This window comes from Euprymna scolopes, chromosome 1 (assembly GCF_053919585.1).
Source record: "Euprymna scolopes isolate OS-2025 chromosome 1, ASM5391958v1, whole genome shotgun sequence".
Taxonomy (NCBI): Eukaryota; Metazoa; Mollusca; class Cephalopoda; order Sepiida; family Sepiolidae; genus Euprymna; species Euprymna scolopes.
Window position 1 is genome coordinate 183,062,567 of NC_136482.1, and position 13,342 is coordinate 183,075,908.

At 35.2% G+C, this 13,342-nt stretch overlaps 1 protein-coding gene across 3 annotated transcripts in view; it reads left to right on the forward strand.

Annotated features, from left to right (window-relative positions):
- The first annotated feature begins 617 nt into the window (after positions 1 to 617).
- Positions 618 to 13,342, forward strand: part of LOC145278157 (apoptosis-inducing factor 3-like) — a 160,440-nt gene continuing 147,715 nt past the window's right edge. Inside the window, exon 1 of one of the 3 annotated variants that reach the window (XM_080130439.1) lies at positions 618 to 909. The gene's annotated coding sequence lies outside the window, so the exon portion shown is untranslated. Of the gene's footprint in view, positions 910 to 1,152; positions 1,387 to 13,342 lie in introns of those variants that run through there. The other 2 variants (XM_080130460.1, XM_080130445.1) reach the window with 2 other exon arrangements.

Below are 13,342 nucleotides of genomic sequence, written 5' to 3' on the forward strand. Positions count from 1 at the left end.
CTGGATATTAAGATATTTTTTTTGCAATAATAATAAATGTCAATAGCGTTCACCATTCTTAACATCGAGAGGAGAGGGTGTTGTGTAACAGTGTTACACAACACCCTCTCCTCTCAGTGTTACACCATTCTTTCACCATTCTTAACATCGAGAGGAGAGGGTGTTGTGTAACAGTGTTACACAACACCCTCTCCTCTCCATGTTAAGAATGGTGAACGCTATTGACATTTATTAAACTAAAAAGTACTAATTCGCATGCGCGTTACAGTGTAACGCGCATGCGAATTAGTACTTTTTAGTTGTTAAAAATCATGGCCTACAGGGAAAACATAATGGATTACATTGGATAATAAAGGTCTTAATAGCCAAAAAAAAAAACTTCTTATTTGTGCCAATTTTAAATGTAATATTCGTTTTCAGCATACTTGAAAACCTCCGAAATTCATTGTTGAGGTGGAAAGAAAGTTAAAAAAAATAAATAAATAAATAACGAACCTAGCTGCCTCTAAAACGGGCCATGACATGCTAGTTAAATGAGAATAAAAGTGAGACCATTCCGAGGGGTGGTTTCCAGTCCCCCCCCCTCCACATACACACAGCGGACGAAACTACTTTCACAAAAATAAAAAATGGCATGGCAAAAGTAAAAACGATTTTTTTAAAGGAAGTGATGAAAGCTATCTTTATTCAACACTAACTAATGTAACCATTCAAGCGTCCGAGCTCATAAAAGACAACTAAAGCAACATCGGTCTGAAGTTGTAAATGAAAGTTTTATCAAGGGAGATAACTCATTAAAAAAAAACAACAACAAAAATTAAATAAAAAGGTGTTTTTACAAAATAAAATCGCCCAAGTACACGATTTGTTTACTTGCCGGAATCTTTTAATGATGTTTTACTGAATCAGGTAACTTTAAGTTTGTTTACATTAAATTAATCCCATTTCTGGCATTTTAAACATTTACTTGTGGATTTGAAAAAAAGTTTTTTTTTAATTGAAATGTTAACTGTTTGTTTATTCGGATTAATTTCTTCACTTTGGCGGTCACTGTCATTCATTACTTATTAAGTTTTACTTATAGGCTATTTTTTTTTTTTTTTTTTTTAACATGAGCTGTCTACTGCTGTGTTATGTGTCCTATCAACGTTTAAATGTTTAAGATTGCTTTCCTTCCAAGTACAATATATTGGGGAGGGGGCTTTATTTTCACAAATAAGATGCACAACAATGAAAGGTGGGCGCGTCGCGTAGTCCCTTAATTAATCGGCTTTGGCTTTACAGTAAATACCTAAAAAAAATCTCGTGAGCAACGGTTAATCCATTTGCATTGATTCGATCGTCGACAGAGTCGTCTGAAAAGCTGAGTCCCGCGCGCAAAATGATGTGAGTTTATTTTGGGTTCCTCTTTTTGGGGGTACATCAGAAATTGACTGATATCCCACTGACGCTTGTTGTTATTATTGTTATTTTTTTATTATTTTTTATTTTTTAGCCGGGATTTTCCCTCAGCTTCAAAGCCAACAGAGTCTAGGCCATTGTTGAGACGGCTTTTTTTCCTTGTTGACTGAAGTAGGTCTCTGTTCATGTGAAGTTCTAGGAGTTTAGGTAAAATTTTTACTTTAAAGCCCATCTCACGCTCGATTTGTAGATTTCGGTGTGCTAAAAACGAATCTGATAACCGTTTCCGTCGCAGAGAAATAGTTTTCATGATATGAAGAAATTATTTTTTCAAAAAGTGGGTGATCACTTTTCCCTGTAAATTTAACTTAAAATGAGCACCTGAAAAATTTAGTTCCGACCATAGTTGGGCTGGATGGTCCCAGATAGGGCTGGTTTAAAGGTTGCGAAATGATCATTTCGCGACCCCAAGTCAGGAGTCAGTTAACAGCTAGTTGAAAAAATACGACGCATTGACACTCCCTCGTGAGATGTTGGATTGTTGGACTAGCTCCAAAAGGAACCAACGACCCCCGCATTCCGCAGAGGCCTCCGTCCACAGACAGCACTACGCCCAGACTTGGAAAGGAGAATCATGCAACTTGTAACAGATAAAGTGCTCACCGAGATACTGCTAGCAACTTACCTCGTCAGTCGTCATGTAACACGAATAGACGCAAAACTGGGCAAACAGGGAACACCGCAGGCAGAACACGGACAACATAGGCAACCCTCAGAACTCTCTCGAGTGAAGTGCGAAGTGGCATGTACCAAATGACCAACACCTGGCCCAAGGCATGTTTGAGATGAATTTAGGAAAACTCGACCCCGGAAAACTCGTCCCCTTTCGCTAGGTAGGAAAATTGGTAATCGTGAAGAAAGAGAGAGCCTGTTTCCTCCGTTTGACTATAGGTGGCGTTACTGTCTGTCCACCCAGTTACGGAAGCACAAAATGTTTTCAATGCCACTCTTGAAATAAAAATAAATGTTTTTGTTATATTTTAATTTTAAACGTGTTTTTTTTTTTTTTTTTTTTTTTTTTTTTTTGCAAACATATTTAAGTTTTATTTTTTCAAACATATTTACGTTTTGTTGCTTGTTTATTTTCAAACATTTACGTTTTTTTTTGTTTGTTTTTTTGCAAGCATAAACTAAATATTTTTAAATATTTTTCTTTTTGAAAAGTTTGCTTATGCACTTATTGTACCGGTACCGCGCTATTTCTTAATAGTAGTTTCAAGTAAGATTCAGGTTTTACAATATCCTTTTTCAAATATATATATAAATACTCGCGGAAAAGGTAAAATAAGTGCAGAAAATTAAAAAAAAAAAAAAAAAAAAAGGGAGGGGCTCATAAAAAAGATTTAAAAAAGAAAAAAACGTTGATTTTTTTTTTAATCATAAGAGCGTAAAAAATACTCGCCGAAAAACGGTTGTATGTTTAAAAGAAAAATATAGCAAAAACAAACGTAAATGTTTGGAAAAATAAAACTTATATATGTTTGCAAAAACAAAAAAAAAACGTAAATGTTTGAAAAAAAATAAAACTTAAAACTGTTTGCAAAAAAAAAAAAAAAAACATGTTTAAAATTAAAATATAACAAAAACATTTATTTTTATTTCAAGGGTAGCATTATATACATTTTGTGCTTCCGTAACGGGGTGGACAGACAGTAACGCCACCTATAGTCAAACCGAGGAAACAGGCTCTCTCTTTCTTCACGATTGCCGGAAAATTGGCCCGTTATTGAATAAATATCGATTGAAAACACATTTTATGATCGTTCTGGAAGGAGTTTTTTTGGTACTAGTGCATGAGCTGGCCTGGGCGTGGCTTATCACTCGCTCGGATTTCTCCGTAAAATGACGTCACATGCTGCCATCTAACGGAGAAAATGGACGAGGGGGGGGGGGCTTACAGAGAGAGAAAAACGCGGAAAAAAATGGACGCGGGTGGGGGTGCTTGCAGTGAAAAGGTCATTCCTTTTCTTATTTCTTATGAAAAGTTCTTATTCATTTTACAAAAAAAACCGTTGAACTTTGCTTAAATTATTTTTGAAAAAGACATTCAAAAAATTATTTTATTTGAAAAAACTTAAATTATATTTTGTGAAAGAAGAAATAAATTTTTCAACTTAATTTATTTGACAAAAAAAAAAACAAATTTGTTTAGCTTTTTTCCTTGAAAACATTACAAGTTTTTGGTAAAAAACTTTTTTGGAGGGGGGGTAAGTTGGAATAGCATTAATAATCTCGGAAAGACATTTTTTTTTTTTTTTTTTTTCAAAACAATTCTTTTTCTTCAGTGGCGGACAAATTACTTTTTTGGGGGGGGGGATAAGTCGGAATAGTTTAACATTATGTAGTAACCAATAATTAACATGCAAGGAGTCGACACCTAACCATAAATCAAAAGACAGAATGATAAAAAATGTCAAAATGATACACTTACATTATCTCCGTTGTTGGCAAATGTTCCTTGGCGCGTGTAACTGGTGGCTGGGTTGGTGTGGTGCTATAAACAAATATAAGTTCTGGTGCAAATTAAACCCACACCCCAATATATACGCGGAAGAATATCAATTAAAGAATTTTCGAATTTTTCGAAATTATTGATTCTTTCTACAAATAATGGTAAATATCCAGATACGCTACTACAGAACACCGACCACTCTAATTTGTTTTTTATAGGTAATTGAGGTCGCTGACAACGAATCTGATAGTCAAACTTGGGGCAAATTTACCGTTTGCATGGTATTTACCCCTGAACCCACGAACTACTTTTCACCATTTTGCAGCTTCCGTTTATGCTACGCGCGCCCCAACATCACATCCCCCCCCTGCTCGCTCGCTATGTCCTGGAAAAAAAAATCCCCCCCCCCAACGTAGTTTGCTTGGTGAAGCCGTCGTTTATGCTACAGCGTGCATGCGCGTAGCATAAACGGAAGCTGCAAAATGGTGAAAAGTAGTTCGTGGGTTCAGGGGTAAATACCATGCAAACGGTAAATTTGCCCCAAGTTTGACTATCAAATTCGTTGTCAGCGACCTCAATTACCTATAAAAAAACAAAAACAAATTAGAGTGGTCGGTGTTCTGTAGTAGCGTATCTGGATATTTACCGGTTTGGGAAAAATGGAGACGGTATAATTTTAAACCGCTGTAACATTCGATATGAAATAAAAAGCACTTAAAACTACTTAAAAATACCAACGAATGATGCAGATAAGTTGGAAAGTAACTTTTATTGATAATGTTACCATTTATTATTCTTTTAATGGCTAATTTCATGAATTTGGCCTTTTTTGAAATGGTTTGGCCTTCAAGAAATTGTATTTGGCCTTCTTTTTTTTTAATTTGGCTTCTGTTTTCTTTTTTTTAAAAATAATTTTACCACTATATTAATTTTATAGTAATTAAAGAAAATACTATAATTAATTTTTCAAGCAGTTTCGTGTTGAAATATTCTGGAAACTTGTATTTGGCGCTGTTTCCGCGTTTTTCTCTCTCTCTGTAAGCCCCCCCCCCCCGTCCATTTTCTCCGTTAGATGGCAGCATGTGACGTCATTTTACGGAGAAATCCGAGCGAGTGATAAGCCACGCCCAGGCCAGCTCATGCACTGCACTAGTACCGATTTTTTTAAAAATAGACTATAGAAAATGTAAGTAATTACTGAGGGAGATTTGGTTTTAAAAAGAAAATAATAAATTTTAATATTTTTAAAAATATAATTTAGAGAGAGAGGGGGGGGGGTAAAAACTATATCTCCCTCCGAAAAACAACCAACAAAAAATGAAATTAAAGATTCTTGATAAACGATAGCGGAGTTTTCAATAAAATTGATTAAAAAATTTAATTAGTGATTACTTTTTTCTCTTAATGATTGATTTTAGAATTTTGAAGTAAAAATTAAAAAAATTAAAAATGAGTTAACGAGAGATTGTTAGGACATGGCATCTCTCGAGCCAAAAAAAAATATTTGTATCTTGACTCCGTGATCAAGTTTTTTTTTTTTTTTAAAGCAAGAGTTAAAAATATTTTTTTTAAAACATTATGGGGGTGTCTCTTTTAAAAACAATATCTCCTTCGAGAGCGGTAATAAAATGTGTTTTCAATCGATATTTATTCAATAAGGGACCAGTTTTCCTACCTAGCAAAAGGGGACGAGCTTTCCGGGGTCGAGTTTTCCGAGTACGAGTTTTCCGGGCACCGTTTGATATCTATCCAAGGGCCAGCGCCCCCCGATCACTCCTCCCAGTAACGTAAAATGGCAGTCAAAGACGCCTCAGGGTAGAACCGAACTTCTCCACCCTTTTCTTGGCATTGGTCCTTCCTTCTCTTATTTATTCCACAGAGGCTGTGAAATGGCAGAAAATAATCCCAGGGTTCAGAGTTAATACCATACAAACTGTATGTAAATTTGCTAAGATAAAATATTTTTTGGGTACTGGTAGCGGTTTTAGTTCCATGCCGAACACCATAAAAAAAACTGAGTTCTCCCTCTCCCTACGCATGCGCAGACAACATGTTTTAGTTGCCATAGTAACTAAACGATCATGAATTTTTATCGACTTTTTTTTAATAAGTTTTACTGTTTATGAATATTGAAATAAATGAAATTACTACACATGGTCAACATAAAAATGAACATACTTTCTCTGCTTGTTTGACCGATTCTTTTAGCCAGCCAGTGTGTGAAAAGTCTTTATGGGGTGAGGTAGAGATGAGGAATATAAAACTTTATTGCTTTTTTTTTATCTTCTCTCTTTCTTTCTTTATTCCTTTGACTATTCATAATTTATAACCCTAGTAAAGCCATTAACACAGCACAAGAGGAAAGGCCCGGCATATAAAATCAACAGTAGGTTCTGTGATCTGACGGGCGGAGGGGGGGGTCTAAAATGTATGTTCTGTTTATAGCACAATTAAACCATGATACTTGACTTTTGCATTTTAAACTTTAATTCAAGCTATTATATATATATATATATATATATATATATAATATAAAATAATCTTATAAAACCAACAGTAGGTTCTCTACAGTGCAATGTAGGCTATAATGTATTGTGACTAACTCACTTCGAAAAGGAATCTTCCAGCTGGTGAACTGTGATGAGTTCCCAAGTGGAACAGGCAATTATTCGATTTGATTGAAAAATGGACGATTTCACTGATTTCGATGACAATAAAAATATAGGAGTGTGGAATATTCGTTGATCATCATTCAATCCCGGGCAACATCGGATCTCTCTGCTAGTAATAGCTAATTTTCTTTCACAATAAAAAAAAGTTATAATTGCGAATTATCAAAAACATAAGCAAACAAAACAAAAGCATTGATAATGTCATAAATATTGGAAAACCAGAAGAGTATCAGATTCAAAGTTAGCAGCAAACGATGTTAGGTACGATTTTTTCCTGATATTTAACTTATATTAATCAGTAATATAACTTAGGGCGAGTGTTTCAACTTTCCAAGCTTATTTATTAAATTGTTAGGTGATGTAAAGAGATATCGCGGCCATTCCTTTCTTGTTTTCAGTAGCGTCAATGTTACTTGTTTTTTAAACTGAGCAAACATTTTACATTAAATAAAAACACTAAAAGATTATCCAGTTAGGAAGAAAAGTAACTTATTTTGCCTTTGATAACATTTATTTGTTATATATTTGTTTTTTGACAACTTTTTACAAACTCAAATAATAAAAATACGAGATTAAAATCGCGTTCCTATGTAGTGATCATTTTGAAAGCGTAAATACATGTGTTAAAAAAAGTTATCAAAAATCAACTAAGATTTTCATGAAATTTTCGGGTTTGTATTACATAGATTCGAAAAAGTTGTCAAAAAAACAAATATATAACAAATAAATGTTATCAAAGGAAAGATAAGTTACTTTTCTACCTAACTGGATAATTTTTTAGTGTTTATATTTGATATAACATGTTTATTCAGCTTGAAAAACATACAGTGTTTGTCGATGTATTGGAAAATTAAAAATGGCACTGGACTCTCTGTTGAACACGGTAAGTTTGTGAACATAAATTAAAAATAAAAACCTATACAAAATACTGTTAGAAACTCACTCAATATATGTTACTGTGGCATAGGCTGACATGTATTCGGTGAGTTTTTAATGCAGATTTAACATCAATTTAGCTTTAATAAAAGAGAGCTGCTTGTTATCAACGATATTGTTGTTTATACAATTGGGATTTCTTTGCGATTCTGTTGAATTCTTCGCTTAACACCGATGCCACTCCTCCATTTGAGGTGGTGGCCTCAACCCCTTCCCCAGTCAAAACACATACAGAGAAAAAATTGCAGTTGTCCTTCTTCAATGCTTGTGGCACAAATCACTTTTGTATTATTAAATTGTTAGGTGAAAGTACAGACTAGTTAGAAAAATACCCTCTCCTCCACATGTTAAGAAATGCGTTTCAAAATGTTCTCTGCATAAGTATTATTGTTTTAATATCTTTATTTTATTTTTGTATTGGTTTTGTTCAAGTTAATGCTGTGATTGTTTGCAAATGATTTATTTCTGGTTTGTGTGAACCGTTTTTCTTTATGTTGAATGCCCAGAAAAAGTTCCTTCTGATTAATACTTACCAGTTTTAAAAAAATGCAAATGGCTGTTTTTCAGAATAACAGAATATTTTTTTAGCTGATAAACATTAATCAGAAAGGTCTTTCTCATGGCATATATGTGAAGCAGAATGATTTGCACAAACCGGATTTTTTTCATAAGAGATTTGTTTTTTTTTTTGTTTTTTTTTTTCTTTTTTTTTCATACAAGAATTTGGGACGCTATAAGATTTCTACCTTAACTTGCCAATGGGTACTTGTTGAAAAAATTGTCCAGTTATTGAGTCCATTTGAAGAAATCACCAAAGAAGCAAGTCACAACACTTCCACCATATCGATGATAATACTTACAATTTTAGCTTTAATGTTATTTCTTTCAAAAGCTGTCCAATCTAATTCTGATATTTTTAACTTTAGTGGAATCCTTACAACTGTTGAACAATTCAATGAATCGATTGATACAGGATTTTCATCTTATCTAAATCATAAAAACTTGTGTCTACTTTCCTAGATCCAAGATTCAAATTTAAATTAAAAAAAAAAAATGACATGGAAAACAACAAGAATTAGATTCTATATCTTACTTTCTACTGATGATAATGATAATACGAATGAAGCAGAATCAGCAGGATACCCTTCTTCAAGCTCTGTTGAAGATCAAGAAGATCAAAGTGGAAGTAAAACTGTATCTCTTTCAAACCTGTTTGATGAATTAGCTTCAAATAAGCCTACAGTAACAAATGAAAACTTAGAGCAGGTAGAAGCTGAGTTAAACCTGGAGACTTGCAATGACAACAGAAAGACAAGAATCACAAATCTAAACTCAAAAGGAGTAAATCCTTTTTTGGTCAAGTGCACAAAAGAACTTGACCATTTCGTAGCTTGACAACTACTCGCAAGAAATGATGATCCATTTCAGTGGTGGAAAAAGACACAGGAGACCTTACCACTACTAAGTAAACTAGCTTCGAAATATATTCGACATCTTGCTGCCCAAATCCCAACATAGTACCCCAGTAGTTGTTGCCCCTGCTAGTAGCCCCTACACCAAAGTGGCAATGTGCCTTGTTTGGGGTGAAAATGTAAAAAAAAAAAATTTTTTTTAATTTAAGCGCAGCACCTTCATCTGTGAAGAGTGATAGCCTCTTTAGTACAGGTATGAACCTATGAGGAACAGACAGTGTCCTAAGAATAGAGAAACTCTGTTTCTACGATACAACTTAAAAGTATTCAACTTTAAATACTGAGGAGACTATGAGAGCAGAGGAGGCAAGTAGCAAGAATAGAAGAGGAAGTAGAGCAGCAGCAGGTGAAGAACTTAAGCTTATAATTATTCACTTAAAGAATTACAATTTGTACTTTGTAGTTGGTTTGTAATTTCTTTTTTCTTATCTCATTATTTAAGTATATTCATCGGTACACCCCTATTTGGAAGCACGTTTTGAAGCCATCCAACAAAAAAAAAAAATAATAAATAATTTTAAAATAATGTTTATCGATATATTTCAGCGAAGAAACTCTACTGGATTCTTGGCCTTCGGGTCAAGATCAAAGTGTAGTATCTGTTCCGGCAGATACTGCAAGCAAAGACCATATGTGGGGGTCACCCCACGTATAAGACCTTGATCAATGTGGAGGCAGCCCTTCATACCAATTGTCACTATCCAGCTCCCCTACTCTCCGGGGAGTTGGTCCCCATTTCCCCTTCACTCTTCACATTAAAAATCGGCCTTGTGCCTAATTTGCTCGGTGGGGGAGCAAATAAATACCTGGCCTTCGGGTCAAGATCAAAGTGTAGTATCTGTCTTCAGATGCTACATTTTGATTTCTTGTTCCCTGTCAGTGGAGGAGAAATCCTTCACAACTGAGACAATTTTTTAATTTTTGTTCCTTTTCTCCACATTAAAAAACGACCCTGGTGTCTAACTCTGTCCCGTGGGGAGGCATTGTAAATAGGAACTCTACTGGATTCTTAACATCATTGCACACACGTTAACTTTTTTTATGGGTAGGGAGTAAATTTGTATATTAGGTCCACCTCCACAATTTTCTTTAGAATGACGACTTTTATAGGTTTTTGATTATGCTGACTAAGAAAATCTCCTTCAAATTTTGTTGAGACAAGTACTTATAGAAATAAAAAGACCTGTATTATGCACAGTAATTCACTGGCTGCCAGGTTTGTACACACGTGTGATAAACAAATCTACTTTGCCGTTCTGACAATATTCAGGAAGTGAAGTAAAAAAATTTGTAATTGTTTTGCTTTATACATTAAAAAAGATGAAATAAAACTGGGATTTACTTTAATACTATTTGGTGGAAGAGTTGAAAAGATGCTACCACAGATTTCGATCATTCTAAACAGTTTATATACAGTGAGAACCGCTAACCTCTAAAACTGTTTTTACTTTTCATTATTATTTTAATGGACCATTTTTTGTAATTTTATTAATTTATACTGATTTACGCATTCCCTTAATTGATTTTTTAAAAATTCAAACAGTACCTGCATGTTATCGCCCCAAACCAGCACTAATCACCAGTGAAAGTCAGATTATTTCATTTCAGCCACGGCCGCCAGTGTCTGCAATTGTTCAGGGACAGCAGTGGCCACCAACAACAACCATAGTTTATTTTTATGTGAGGGGGGGGGGGGGTTAGCAGGCTTCCACTGGTTAACGGGTCCTGCTAGTATATATATATATATATATATATATATATAAAGGGTGGTCAAAAAGTCAGGTAACATCGCAATCTCCTCTTCAATAAATAACTTTAAAGACGCTATTGTATCAGGCTTCTTGCCATAAACGCTATCCTTTACATAGCCCCAAAGCCAGAAATCAGGAGGGGTAAGATCCCTATATAAGATTATAATGGATCATATTGTTTTTTCTACCTTTAACATGTTACCTGACTTTTTGACCACCCTGACATACATACATACACATATATATATATATATATATATAAGAGAGAGTTCAATAGAGGGAGGTAGCTCCAACAGATTTCCCATTACCAGTAAATAGTTTCCCTTGATAAGGAGTTCATTTTGTTAGTAATTTTATGATAATTTTATAATTTGTTTTTCTATCTTATGGTGAGAAAATCTCGATTATTAAGTAAAATAAATTTTGATTTGAGATATCTTTCATGAAACTGCAAATTTATCTATCAGAATACTTTTTATCTTGGAACTATGTTTACTCGATTTTTCATGAACTAAAGGGAATATAAGGTTAATTTTAAGCATCGTACCTATAATTTTTGCCAGTCTCTGTTTATCCCCCCACCCCACCTCCCCACTGAGGCAGTTAGACACAAGATCGGTTTTTAATGTGGGGAAAATCACTTTGTGATAGGAACAAAAATTAACATTGCCTCAATCTAAAAAGATTTCTCCTTCACTGAGAACAGAACAAATACTGCATCATGATCGTAGCACAAATAGGTTAAAAACAAAACATTTGTTCACAATAGAAATGAATAAGGTTTCACCAAATAAGATAGTGAATTCAGTGAATGAAACATTTTTTACATAAGCGTTTCAAAATTATTTGTAAAATGTTCTCCAAGGTACCCCCCACCACCGAAATATTTTTACATGATTTTAACTTAAACAATATTCTGTATAAGTACCTAGAATTGCTACAAATCATAGTTTCTGATGAAAAATATATTTTTTCAACAATACTTAACACAATATTCTATAGTATCAAGTTGACAAGGAAGTTCTTGTCATTTTTAACTTTTAAATTCAGATGAACATATCTCGGCTCAAACAAAAATTTATTGATTGAAATAAGTACCATCAGAATCAACACACTTTTGCAATAGCAAAACAAGTGTATTTATGCCAGTAATGTAAAAATCTCGCATTCTGGTGGCGATGAAGTGCTGAAGGCATTTTTGATATCACTTAGGTTTTTGAAGCATTTTTCACACAGCAAGTTGTTGAGATGCTTGAAAAAGTGGTAGTCGGTAGGTGAGAGGCCTGGAGAGTATGGCGGATGAGGCAGAGTTACATAGCCCAATTCATTCAACGTTTGCAAGATCAGTTTAGCAACGTGCGGTCAGGCATTGTCATGGAGGAGAATTGGGCCTTTTCTGTTGACTAATACTGAGTGTTGTTGTCAAAGTTTCTGATGCATTTCATCCATTTGTTGATAGCACTTCTTCGCCGTAATGGTTTTGCAGACTGCTAAACAGTTAGCATGGCCTTCTTTTGGTGCAACTGTGGCCTTGGGAAGTGTTGTGGAGCTTCGTTGGACTAGAGCCTAGAACACATAGATCGGGTCATTTGAAGATGTATAATACCTCTCCTCCATTAAGAAAATGTTTTACTTTTTTTTTTACACAGTGATCACCACTTATCAAGGCCCGGAAGCCACTCAGAGATAAGGGTTATTGCAAGTACATTACGTTAGTGAGGAGATTTGCTGAAGTGTTTACTTAAGGGGGCGGTTCATTAGGAATTTGTTAACATTGGACTTGAAGACATCCAAGTTGTAGTCCGGAAGGAAGCAGGCAGACGGAACAGAGTTCCACATGCGTGCAGTTCGAAGAAGAAGCTTTGTTCATGGAATCCGCGTTTTGATTTAGGCACAGATATAGAGTGGGGGAAATTTTTCACAGTGGATTCAGCTAGACGGGTGTTTTTCGTGAAAGATTGGCGAGGGGGGACCAGAGATTGGAGTTCAGACGAGCACCTGCCATGGAAATAATGATAAAACAAGGACAGGCTCGCAACGTCTCTTCTGTGGGAGAGAGGTTGCAGGGTAGAGAAAAGGGCATCCCCCACTAAGCCACGAAGTCTATTTTGTACTCTGTCAAGGCAGGATAGGCTGTTTTTTGCAGCTCCTGCCCAGATATGGCAACAGTATTCCATCCTTGGACGTACTTGGCTTTTATATAGAGAATTGCATCAGTAGTGAGATATCTTCTGGAGCGGTAGAAGGATCCTACCATCTTTCCACCGACCTTGGCAACAGACTTGATGTACGTGTTCCATTTCAGATCAGGAGTAAAGGTCAAACCTAGAAGCTTGTCAAAACACGGGGCCTCACCCAGACGAGAGCCATCCATCACAATTGATACCAGATGGGGATCAGAGCGTTGATGATGTAAGGATAGGAGTTTGGTTTTGGATGCATTAAAGGTAACCAGCCACATCTTCCCCCACTGAACCACGCGCTCGAGATCAGAGGAGAGAGAATCCGAGAGAACTTCGTCATTTACAGCCTTTGATGTGTTGCCATAGATGGTCGTGTCATCAGCATAGATGTCAACGAATGATTTAAGTATGTGTT